This window comes from Nicotiana tabacum, chromosome 18 (genome assembly GCF_000715075.1).
Source record: "Nicotiana tabacum cultivar K326 chromosome 18, ASM71507v2, whole genome shotgun sequence".
NCBI lineage: Eukaryota > Viridiplantae > Streptophyta > Magnoliopsida > Solanales > Solanaceae > Nicotiana > Nicotiana tabacum.
The window spans coordinates 78,121,092-78,134,913 of NC_134097.1; positions in this window are offsets into that span (position 1 = coordinate 78,121,092).

The window sequence follows — 13,822 nt, forward strand, 5'->3', positions numbered from 1 at the left end:
TTAGTTTTATTTTAATAATTATTTGAATAGTAGGAATAATTAACAAATGGGCCCGTATTTTTAATCTCGTTCGCAGCGAAAGAATAGAGCTTGGGCTCGAGCAACCCATCTTTAGGCCTAATTTTGGACCTAGCCCACAATTGCCAAGCCCATAATTCCTAGGCCCATACCTCTTAACCTAAAAATCCTACAAAACTAACATAGACCTATGTATATATAAGAAGCTAACACCTAACGAGAGGAGGGCTGGAACGAAAAGCAGCAAAGCTTCGCATGATAATAACGAAGAATGCTGGAAAACGTAGTTGCGCAGGGAACGAACCCCACCCCCCTGCGTCGTCTTCTTCACGACCCCCCACCCCCTCGTTTTAATCTCCTTGAGAAGCCATGAACAAGGAAGCAGCCATAAACGACCCCTACTGAACCTTCTCTTCTTCTTCTTCTTCTTCAGTGAACACCACCAAAACCTTAGGAACCTAAGCTTCTTCTTCAACCAACACGAATGACCCCTTCGTTACTGATCGGCCTTCTTCAACAGAACAACGATGACCTCGCCGAAAAACGAGTTGAAAAGGCCACCAACAGCTCCTTACTCACGTCGTCTTACCACTGTCAGCCTTTTTTGTATTCCTTCTTCAACCATGACACACCTCCTTGAACAAGAAAGCCCTCCGTTGTCGTAGCTTCCCATCTACAACACACACGCACATAGCTGCAACGGGAGGGAAGCAGCAATGAAAGATCAGGAGTGAAAGGGAGGTGACGAGTGGTGTTGGAAAAGTTGATGAAATAGTAGTCTCGATATAGGTTCGTCCGAGCTATCCGTCTGCGAAGCCGAGGTGTCGTACAAGTTTATCGATGACGGTTCCGATCTCAGTTCATTCGAAAGACTTCTCTGAATTTTGGTTTAGAGGTAAATTCCCATGCTTCATGTTTTGGAGATTTTTTGCCTAATTAAGTTTCAGAAATGAAAAGATTAGATTTGTTGCTTATCTTATCCCCTGCAATTTCTTCTTTCCCTTTATGAATGTGAGTCTATGTTGAAATTTTTCTTAGATGTTTTGGTCCTAGAGCCATATATTTAGAGTTCTTAATTCCATTTGTTCACTAGTTGTGATACATGCTTATATTTATTTCTGTTAAAGCATCAATAACTTTTAGGATCCTGATTTTGTTGCTATTTGAGTTACATTAGTGGTATTTTAAGCTTTAAAATGAATCGAACAATTAGAGCTCTTGATATTTAGGCTACTGTAATGGTAAATGATGAATGGGCCACACGAGTTCAAAACTCTCCGGCTCAATGACTGTTTTGTTCGCCTAATTGGTTTGGCCCAACTGTCAGTAAGGCTACAAACTAGCCCACATTTCCGACACTAATTTATTTTGTTCCTTCCACAATAATTTCCGTGACACGTGGCTCTCACAAATGTTGCTATTGAAAATTGAATCTCCGTAGTTTGCTTTAGGAGCGTTCCTAAAATTGATTTTCTTTAATTAATAATTTCGGGTGTGCATTTCATATGACCCAAATCCAAATCCCAACAATGTTGAATAAAATATGTCGCGGATTGCGGGTGCATTTCATGTGGCGCGATCCAATGACATGTTTTGAACGACGTTCAATCTTCCTTAAAAATTGAATAAAAGCGGTTAAAAAGCTAAAATCAGTACATAGTTTTGTAATTGTTTAAAATCAGATAATTAAACCAAATATAACAATTGAGCGACCGTGATAGAACTACGGAACTCGGGAATGCCTAACACCTTCTCCCGGGTTAACAGAATTCCTTACCCGGATTTCTAGTTCGCGGACTGTTAAATAGAGTCATATTTTCCTCGATTCGGGATTCAACCAGTGACTTGGGATACCATAAATCTCCCAAGTGGAGACTCTGAATCTTTATAATAAATCCTGTTTCGGTTGTCCTTTAATTGAAAATACTCCCTTTACCTGTATTTATACCCTTTCCGGGGGTGTAGGTGAAAAAGGAAGTGTGATAGTATTCCAGCTCCTCTAGGCCTTAGGAGCCTTATTATGCACCTCCAGTATCTAGTGCGCCTCCTGCGCAGGGTTCTTTCAGAGGTCAGTATAGCATACCCGGCCCGAGCCAGTCATAGCCGCCACATCCTCCAAAAGCTTGTTTTGAGTATGGTGACACATGCCATATGGTGAGGGATTTCCCTAGACTTGGGAGGAGTGTGCCTCCACAGACTTCTCAGCCACATCGTGCCCTGAAGAGTTCTCAAGCTATGGTTACAACTCCAATTGCTACCCCCCTTCTCAGCCAGCTAGAGGTGGAGGTCGGGGAGGTAGAGGTCATCCTAGAGGGGGAGGTTAGGCCCGATACTATGCCCTTCCTGCCCGTACCGAGGCTGTTGCCTTTGATTCTATCATCACATGTATTATACTGGTTTGTCACAGAGATGCATCGGTTCTGTTCGATCTAGGCTCCACTTACTCTTATGTGTCTTCTTATTTTGCTCCGCATTTGGGTGTACCTCGGGATTCTTTGAGTTCCCCTGTTTATGTTTCTACTAATGTGGGAGATTCTCTTGTTGTGGTCCGAGTTTATCAGTCGTGTTTGCTTGCTCCTAGTGGTTTTGAGACCAGAGCCAATTTATTGTTATTCAGCATGGTAGATTTTGATATTATCTTGGGCATAGACTGGTTGTCGCCCTATTATGCTATTCTTGATTGTCACGCCAAAACCATGATGTTGGCTATGCTAGGTGTACAACGTGTTGAGTGGAGGGGCACTTTAGATCACACTCCCAGTAGAGTTATTTCTTTTCTTAAGGCTCAGCGAATGGTTGAGAAGGGGTGCGACGCATATTTAGCTTATGTGAGAGATGTTAGTATTGATACCCCTTCAGTTGATTCAGTCCCAATAGTACAAGATTTTCTGATGTGTTTCCAGCCGATCTTCTGGGCATGACGCCTGATAGAGATATTGATTTTGGCATAGATTTGTTTCCGGGCACCCAACCCATTTCTATTCCTCCATATCGTATGGCTCCTCCTAAGTTGAAGGAGTTAATAGATCAATTACAGGAATTGCTTGATAATGGTTTTATTAGGCCCAGTATATCACCTTGGGGTGTTCCTATCTTGTTTGTGAAGAAAAATGATGGTTCATGCGTATGTGTATTGATTATCGCTAGTTGAACAAAGTTACAGTGAAGAACCGTTATCCTTTGCATCGTATTATGATATGTTTGACTAGCTTCAGGGCGCATGGGTGTTTTCTAAGATTAACTTACGCTCAGGTTACCATCAGTTGAAGATTCAGGAGCTAGATATCCCGAAGACTGCTTTCAGGACTCAGTATGGTCATTACGAGTTCCTTGTTATGTCATTTGGGATGACCAATACCCCAGCAGCCTTTATGCATTTGATGCACAGTGTGTTCCAGCCGTATCTTGACTCGTTCATCATTATCTTTATTGATGATATTCTTGTGTATTCCTGGAGTCGAGAAGATCATGAGCAGCACCTGAGGACAGTGCTTCAGACCTTAAGAGAAAAGAAGTTATATGCTAAGTTCTCGAAATGTGAGTTTTGGTAGGATTCCGTGGCATTCTTAGGCCACGTGGTGTCGAGAGAGGGTATTCAGGTGGATTCGAAGAAAGTAGAGGTAGTGCAGAGTTGGCTCGGACCATCCTCAGCTACAGAGATCCGCAGTTTCTAGGCTTGGTGGGTTATTTCCGTCATTTTGTTGAGGGGTTTTAATCGATTACAGCCCCTATGACCAGGTTGACCTAGAAGGATGCTCCATTCCAATAGATAGAAGAGTGTGAGGCGACTTTTCAGAAGCTCAAGACAACTCTAACTACAGCCACAATTTTGATATTGCCTACAGGTTTGGGGTCTTACACTGTTTATTGTGATGCCTCGAGGATTGGCCTTAGAGCGGTTTTGATGCAGGACAGTAGGGTGATTGCCTACGCGTATAGATAGTTGAAGGATCACGAGAAGAATTATCCGATCCACGACCTTGAGTTAGCTACCATTGTTCATGCCCTAAAAATCTGGCGTCATTATTTGGACGATATGCCTTGTGAGATTTATACTGATTATCACAGCATGCAGCAACTGTTCAAGCAAAAGGATCTAAACTTGCACCAGAGGAGGTGGTTAGAGTTGCTGAAGGACTTTGATATCACTATTTTGTACCACCCAGGCAAGGCCAATGTGGTGATCGATGCCTTGAGTCGTCGAGCAAAGAGTTTGGGGAGTTTGGCTTATTTACCAGCATCGGAGAGGCCTATGGTGATGGATGTTCAGGACTTAGCCAGCCAGTTTGTGAGATTGGATCTTTTAGAGCCCAGTCGGCTTCTAGCTTGCATGGTTTCTTGGTCTTTCTTATTTGATCATATCAGGGAGCATCAATATGATGACCCTCATTTACTTGTCCTCAAGGAAAAGGTTCAGCATGGTGATGCCATAGATCTGACCATTGGTGATGACGGGATATTGAGGATGTGGGGTCGGATTTGTGTACCCAATGTTGAAGGGCTTCGAGCATTGATTCTAGAGGAGGCTCATAGTTCGTGGTATTCCATTCATCCGAGTTCCACGAAGATGTATTAGGATTTTAGACAGCACTATTAGTGGAGGCGTATGGAGAAAGATATAGTTGGATTTGTAGCTCGGTGCATCAACTGTCAGTACGTGAAGTATGAGCACCAGAGACCGGGTGGGTTGCTTCAGCAGATAGAGATTCCGTAGTAGAAGTGGGAGCGGATCACCACGGACTTTGTAGTTGGGCTCCCACGGACCTTGAGAAAGTTCGATGCTATTTGGGTAATTGTGGATCAGCTGACCAAGTCTTGGCACTTCATTCCAGTGTGGACTACTTATTCTTCGGAGCAGTTGGCAGAGATCTATATCTCGGTGATTGTTCGTCTGCATGGTATTCCAGTTTCCATCATTTCCGATAGAGGCACTCAGTTTACATCACAATTCTGGAAGGCCGTTCAGTGTGAGTTGGGTACTCGGGTGGAGTTGAGTACAACATTTCACCCTCAGACGGACGGACAGTCTGAGCGCACTATTCAGATTCTTGAAGATATGCTCCGTGCGTGTGTGATTAAGTTTGGAGGGTCTTGGGATCAGTTCTTGCCATTGGTGGAGTTTGCCTACAACAACAACTATCAGTCCAGCATTCAGATGGCACAGTATGAGGCTTTATATGGTAGGCGGTGTAGATCTCCGGTGGGTTGGTTTGAGCCAGGTGAGGCCAGATTATTGAGCACAAACTTGGTTCAAGATGCTTTGGAGAAGGTTAAGGTAATTCAGGATAGACTCCGTACAGCCCAGTCTAGATAGAAGAGCTACGCAAACCGGAAGGTTCGTGATGTTTCCTATATGGTTGGAGAGCAGGTTCTGCTTCAGGTTTCTCCTATGAAGGGCGGTATGAGATTTGAGAAGAAGAGGAAGTTGAGTCCGAGGTTTATTGGCCATTTTGAGATATTGAGGCGTGTTGGGGAGGTTTTTTGTGAGCTTGCCTTACCTCCCAGCTTGGCAGGAGTTCATCTGGTATTTCATGTTTCTATGCTCCGGAGGTATCACGGGGATCTGTCGCATGTGTTGGATTTCAGTTCAGTCCAGTTGGACAAGGATCTATCTTATGATGAGGAGCCAATGGTAATATTGGACAGGCATGTTAGAAAGCTGAGGTCAAAGAACATTGCATCAGTGAAGGTTCAGTGGCAGGGTCAGCCGGTCGAGGAGGCGACTTGGGAGACCGAGCAGGATATGCACAGTCGTTACCCTCATCTTTTCACTACTTTAGGTATGTCTCTATGCTCGTTCGAGGACGAATAAATGTTTAAGTGTGGGAGGATGTAATGACCCGGCCGGTCATTTTAAGAATTTATACCTCGATCTCCTATTAACTACTTTCCCCGTGTTTGTTTCTGCTGTTATGAGTTGCCAGGGGAATTATTGGGAGTTTCGGAGAGTTTTGGCACACTTAGTCCCTAAATGAGAGCTTAGGTTTTGGAAATTTGACCGTAGTCGGAACAGTGTGAAGACAGCCTCACAATGGAATTCTGATGGTTTCGTTAGCTCCGTTGGGTGATTTCGGGTTTAGTAGCGTGTTCGGACGGTGTTTTGGAGGTCCATAGCTAATTTAGGCTTGAAATGCCAAAAGTTGAATTTTTGAAGTTTCCGGTTCGATAGTGAGATTTTGATCCGAGCGTCGGAATGGAATTTTGGAAGTTGGAGTAGCTCCGTAGTGTTGAATGTGACGTGTGTGCAAAATTTCAGGTCATTCGGACGAGGTTTGATAGTATGTTTTATCGAAAGCTTATTTTGAGAGTTTTGAAGTTCTTAGGCTTGAATCCGATGCTAAATCGGTATTTTGATGTTGTTTTGAGTGTTCCAAATGTTGGAACAAGTTTGAATGATGTTTTAGGATTGGTTGGCATATTTGGTTGAGGTCCCGGAGGCCTCGGGTATGTTTCGGAAGCTCAACGGGGCATTTTGGAACATGTTGAAATTGCAGAAAAACTGTAGTACCCCAGTTCTGGTTTCCTTCTTCGCATTCGCGAGTAGGGTCGCATGTTCGCAAAGAGGAGCTGGGGTTGGGGGAGTTTTTTGCTTCGCGTTCGCGAAGAGTCTCCCGCTTTCGCGAGGCTGGGAGGTTTCATACCTACGCGTTCGCGATGTTGTTCCCGCGTTCGCATAGGTGGAGAAGGTGTTGCATTGCGTTCGCAACCTGGGCATCGCGTTCACGATGAAGGATTCTGGACTCAAGTGAATTTCTGCTTCATGAATGCGAGGGGCCTTCCGCGTTCGCGAAGAAGGAATATCTGGGCAGTATTTAAATAGCCCATCCGCGACCCTTCTTCATTTTTCCACCATTTTTGAACGGGATTGAAGCTTTTGAGGGTGATTTTTGAGGAACCGAAGGGGAATCACTTGGAGGTAATATTTTTTACTTCATAACTCGTTTATATGTGATTAAAGGTCTAATTATTGGTGAAATATTTGGGGAAAATGGGTAATTAGGGCTTGAGATTAAAAGACCTTAAAATGGGTATTTGAGGGGACAATTGAACTCCGATTTCGGTGTTCTTGTTATGTATAGACTCGTGAGAGTATGAGGATTCAGAAAATGCAAATCTCACCTGATTCTGAGACATGGGCCCAAGGGACATTTTGGTCATTTTGCCTAATTTCGCGTATTAGCTTAGAATTTATTTGTAGAATCAGTTACTTGAAGTGTTATTTACATTATGCAATTGAATTGAATAGATTTGAGCCATTTGAAGTCGAGTACTCATGGCAAAAACGTGGTTTCGGGTTGACTTTTGAGCCGATTCGAGGTAAGTGGCTTGTCTAACCTTGTGTGGGGGACATTCCCCTTAGGATTTGGTATTGTGGTAATTGAAATGCCTTGTACGTGAGGTGATGAGTGCATACTTATGTTAATTGTTGAAAATCATGTTTTCACTTAAGAAGCTTTAATTGTGTTTTCCTTTCCCGCTTACTCTACTTGAAACTTAAACATGTTGTTAGTTTAGAAAAGCATGTTTAATTTACTTAATTGCTTTATTGCTTAAACTGTTGTAATTGTATTATGTGAAGCGTGTTAGGTTAGAATTTTCTGTTTTACTTGGTACAAAATTTAGCTTAATTGAGTATTCCTTGTGTTGTTACTGTGTGTTTTACTTTGGGACTATGGGACGGCTTCCCGGGAGATCCCCTGTATGTATTTATGATTTGAGTTGAGGTGCGGGATACCAAGATATCTCCTACACGTATATTGAGGATACCAAGAGATCCTCGGAATACCAAGAGATCCCTGGCATGTATTGAGGGTACTAAGAGATCCCCGGTTATTATCTTTGAGAAGAGTGGTATTCCTGGTGATTGTTCTGTTTCTGTTTCAGTTATAGTTATCCTTATTATCCTGTATTGATTCTTATATCTTTCAATTGTACTGCTTTATCTTATACTGTCATACCTTATATTTCATTTAATCTCAGTAGGGCCTTCACCTTCTTCGTCACTTCCTGACCGAGGTTAGGCTTGGCACTTATTGAGTACCGATGTGGTGTACTCATGCCCTTTCTGTGCATGTTTTTCATGAGCAGATCCAGGTACCTCCACTCAGACTCATCATGCTTGAGACGAGGTGCTTGTAGAGACTCAGAGGCATTTTTTCTTGCGTCCACAGACCGAAGAGTCACTTTCTACTCCCCCTTTTTAGTATTAGCTCTTCTGTATTTTCCTTTCCTTTGTTAGATATTCTGGAGTTAGATACTTGTAGACATTCAAAGGCTTGTGATCATGAGATTTCGGGTTTTGGGAAATGTGTTCAGATTTCGAGAGTTGTTATTGTGTATGCCGAGCGGCACTTTTAAACACTGTTTTATTTCACTATTTCGTTTTTATTATTTCTTTCACAAATTGGTTTTATTTCCGCATTGTTAGGCTTACCTAGTCGTAGAGACTAAGTGCCGTCACGGTAGTTCACGGAGGGCGAACCGGGGTCGTGACACACAACGAACCTACTCCAATTTCCAGAATTACATTCCGACCCCGATATCAAAATTTCCACTGCCGACCGGAAAATGCCAAATTTCCAATTTTGCCAATTCAAACCTAAATCTACCACGGACCTCCAAAATACATTCCTGACGCGCTCTTATGTCCAAAATCACCTAACGGAGCTAACCAAATTATAAAAATCCAAATCCGAGATCGAATACTAAAAAGTCAAAACTTGGTCAAACCTTTCAAATTTAAAGCTTCAAACTGAGAATTGTTCATCCAAATCTATTTCGGTTATCCTAAGAACAAAAACTGACGATTTACATAAGTCATAATACAGCACACGGGGCTAGTCATGCCCGAGAACTAGCGAGTGAAATGCAAAAGCTCAAAACGACCGGTCGGGTCGTTACATTCTCCCCCACTTAAACATACGTTCGTCCTCGAACGTGCCCAGAGTTGTTCTAAAACCCATCAAATCGCTGTGTAACCTTACCATGCACATATCCGGGGGTGATCCCACGTCACCCTATCTCATATAGGTCCGATAACACAATGTAACTGAAATTTCACAATTCAACCTAGTCATAAACCTTAGAACCACATTTCCACTTCTAAAATAATCTACAAGATCAGAATCTCACATCTATACTCTGAATAAGCCCGAACAAGCTGTAACAAACCATTCCTACAACCTCAGATGCAATTACATGATTTATTAGTACTCAAACACTCGTAATGATCACTTCTAATCACAACAGTTGCTCAAAATAACCGAATACCAATAATAAATCTCTTATCAAACAAAGCCTCATTCCAACACTTCCGTATACTGCCAATGATAAATGAAACATAGAATAAGTCATAACCATTCCTCAAATTAACCATTTATAAAGCCACTCCTCCTTTGGCAAGGACCCTAGCAAATTTCTGAGCCGAACATCGATATTATCCTTCCAACATGCTGAAACTGAATCTGTTTGTATTTATTTTAGATCATGATGATCTCATTTAATCCAACACAGCTACTCTGGTGACATGACACATCCATACCATCTAAATCCACAACTCGTGCAATCCGCACACTAATAAGCAACAATCTGAACGTACTCAATTCATGAAAAATGACTCAAATGAAAGAGCTGTACCGCAAGCTCACCAGTACCACCACAACACAATGTTAAGAACCCATCACACGTCATAGAAACAGAACACATGAATCCAACCCGAAGGGTCATACCTCCACATAACTTCGCTGCAATGTGCGACCCTATCCAAACACTGGTCCACATGAAACACCGCAAGTCACTATGCTCAAAATCGACAACCACACGCAATTTGATGTCTAGAACCAAAGCAAATCATCATAACCACGGCGAAGCAATTGACATAACATTACACAAACCCGAAAGGACACAACCGATACATCTGCCGAGCAATACCCAATACTCTTCCCGCTCGAATCCTACTGAGAGACCCCAATAAAACTGCACCACATGTGCCTATAACCAACAATTCCTAACGCCTCGCAACACGGAAAAGTAACCCATAGATCTCCCTACATCACTATAAGCTCAATAACAATCGAATCAACACATCCTTCAACAATACAACTCGGAGTCAACCAAGCTGACTCGATGTAGCACACACATCCCTATTGGCCTACCAATGAACCCCTTATCAAGAAGTTTCTAAAGCTGCTTCTTCAACTCCTTTAACTCTGTCGATGCAATCCGGTACAGTGCCCGACACCAAATCAATACCGAAATCAACAACCCTGTCCGGCAACATGCTCGGCAGTAGGAAACACATTCAGAAAATCCCTCACCACCAAAATTGAATCAATGGTAGGATTCTCTGCACTGACATCCATCACAAAGGACAAATAAGAAAGACAACCCTTCCCAGCCATCCTCTGGGTCTTCAAAAATGAAACCACCATACTGGGAACATACTCCATCGAACCTCGCCACTCAATCCATGGAATTCCCGGCATAGCCAACGTCGTCGTCCTAGCACAACAGCCCAGAATAACACGACACGGAGACAACCAGTCTATACCTCATATCATACCAAAATCTAGCATACTAAGCAACAAGGATCCACTTAGGTCTCCAAACCTCCAATAGTTACCACACAAGACCGATATATGCGGTCTACAACCCCGACCTAACATATTTATGAGGACTCCTAGTCTCTAAATCCATACAGCATGCGAATCACCATATCTGAACCCAACTCCACCATCTGAATATACAACACACCTCTAATACCCAATCATTCCACAAGAGGTACTCCTATAATTCTTTTGTGCCACCAAGCAAACTCGAATATCAGTAGTCGATCCAACAAGAGAGTGCCGCAATACTAATGAAGTATCCTCAACTCAAACACATTGCCCTTTATAAAATGTATACCCTCATCAAGCCACACCAATCAGTGATCTCATTTATCTAGTCATCTGAAACTGTCCATGCTACCTAAGAATTTGTGACCTTCTTTTCAAAATTGAACCGCGACCTTACACATGCAAATCTCAATCCTACACAATACACCGCATATACCATACCATCCTAGGATAAACATTAGAACTTCATATCCATTCTGAGCCACAAACAACTACGTACTCAACTAGCCAAGAACTTTCCAGTGATCCCATCTAGAAGAAAATCACTATACATCCCATGCTCCTCATGCTCATAGAAAATATACATCTCTAACCGTGGTAGAAACCATCAAGAACTCTCCGAATTCCATTTGCATAAAACTAAACCGTCAGGACTGAATCCCTCTAACATAACCAAGCTATGCAGGCCACTAAAACCAAAGAGCATTGCCTCGAAACACCTGTAGAAACTCATTACCTCGTAAGCACCCAAAGAACTAATCATAACCCTTACCATGCCGATCCCACCCACTACCAAGCTGTCCTATTTATCCAAGTTCCTTCTAAATTACCTTCAAATTGATACTTCTCCTTGCAATAATACCACAATTCCTCAACCCAGACTCACCACACGAGACCCAAGCATAAAACCACATCGTCTAAGGCTTATAAGCCGCTGAATACTCTCTTAAATATTCCCAAAAGCATCACATTCAAAATACCTACCCTGAATAGACTTCCTGCGAATCCAAATCCATTACCTTCACCTTCTTGATACTGATATATAGAATCCCAAAATTGATAGAGAAATGTCACAAGTCTTGACACCCTCTAATGCAAACCTCAGTTTCTAGCCAAATATACAACCTTAAAATCTCCAATTATTACATGAAAAATCTTGAACCCATTAGAACCATTCTCGAGAGTCACCCACTCTACTCAAACCGCAATTAGACCGATCAAACGAACTGGACGACCTGTGCCCCATTAGCACTCCGGCACATCAGAATATAACCTCACCTTAATGCAACCAAGCAACTTCTTGTTCGATGCACCGTACATCTTTTACCAATAACAACTCAAGTCATTCCGTGATTCTCATACACCCATAAACATAACATAACCTTTATTGAAATTTTCTTTACTCGAGCCATCCTCGGTCTCAACCTCCATGAGCCATAACTGATTCACCAGTATGCCTCAAACTGGAACCAACATAGCACATAACCGTGCAATCAACTAATCAATAGCAGACTTCGCCACTTGGATCAAAGCCATAGATCAAAACAAACAATAACTCATAATGCATATACCCTATTACTTCCATAATACCATAGTGAGATTAAACTCAATCCTTCATAAGCTCGTGCAACACAGACCATCTAGTACTTCAAATCTTCTGCAAATCTCGCATTCACCCTCGTAACAGTCAAGACCACTCTCTTAAGCGACCCAAATTCAAATTGCAACACATATATTTCACTGGTAAAAGAGATCTTCCAACAAACAACATAAGGATCACAAAAACTTCAGAACACTCCGCAGTAGATAACCCACCTGCTTTGCCTCAAACTAACATCTCTTTATACCTTTCCACCATCATAAACATTACACAATCACTTAATCTTCATGAGTCTGAACTCATATCACAACGTAAAATCTACTTCACTACCTAACTAGGCAATCATGAGAAGATCCTTCAACACACCCACAATTCGGGGCCATACATCCATTCACGATGGAAATCAAGCACCAGATAGTTCTTGCTACCCCCAAGAATACCTTCCTCGTCTCATTCAGTTCATATGAACACATCTCACAGTCATATAGCACTCATCACGTAACTATCCAGTAATTACTTCTATTAATAGGGGCACTATCGAACATATGAATCTAGAAACGTGCGCTCACGCAATCAATAGCTCAGGGCTCAAGCTACAGGCAAAGCCCGACCTCAAGTCCTCCAGACTGGCCCAAGATCAACGCACAAAAATCACACCTCGTCCCTCGATCAGGAAATCACAAGCCGTCAATGCACCACTGATACCGAGACTCTACTAAACCTGCTCATGACTCGTGATACCTATGTAACCTAGGCTTTGATACCAACTTGTCACGACCCTAAAACTAACCTAGTCGTGATGGCGCCTATCGTGAAACTACGCTAGCCGACTCAACTCCCGAATTAACTATTTAATCAATAACAATCATTTTAAGCCTTTAATTAAACAGATATCTCGTAATGTAAGCCTAAATGGACAGTGTGGAATAAATACACAAGCCCGACATCGGGGTGTCCCAAGTCACGAGCATCTACTAAGGTCTGAAAATATACTAAAACAATTTAACGAATACAAGAGAGAGAAGAGTAGGGCTGCGAATGTCGGGTAGCTTCCTTGCTAACTCCAATGACTCTGCCACTGTGCAATCAACACCCGCTACCAGGTTCAGAAATACCTGAATCTGCAGATAAGGTGCATGGAGTAATGTGAGTACGCCAACTCAATAAGTAATAAAAGTAAATAAAAGCTGAGGAATAAGAAAACACGTAAACCACGTCATAACTCTACAGCAAATGCAGTACCTTTCCAAAACAGTACAGAAATCATTTACTTCGTAAATCAAACTTAGTTTCAGTAAAATACTTTAAAACAGCGTTCAATAGTTTCAAACGAGTGATAAAACAGTGAGTAAAAATGATAGAAACGTAAATAGCCCGTCGGGAAAAACATGTACCATAAATCGCCCCTCGAGCATAATATCAATAGAACCAGCCCCTCGGGCTACCTCACAATCACTCGTAATCAGCCCATCGGGCATAACATGAATCAAGAACTGCCCCTCGGGCAAAACATGGATCAAGAACAGCCCCTCAAGCTAAAATATGAAACAACAACAGCCCCTCGGGCTACATCATATCACTCACACTG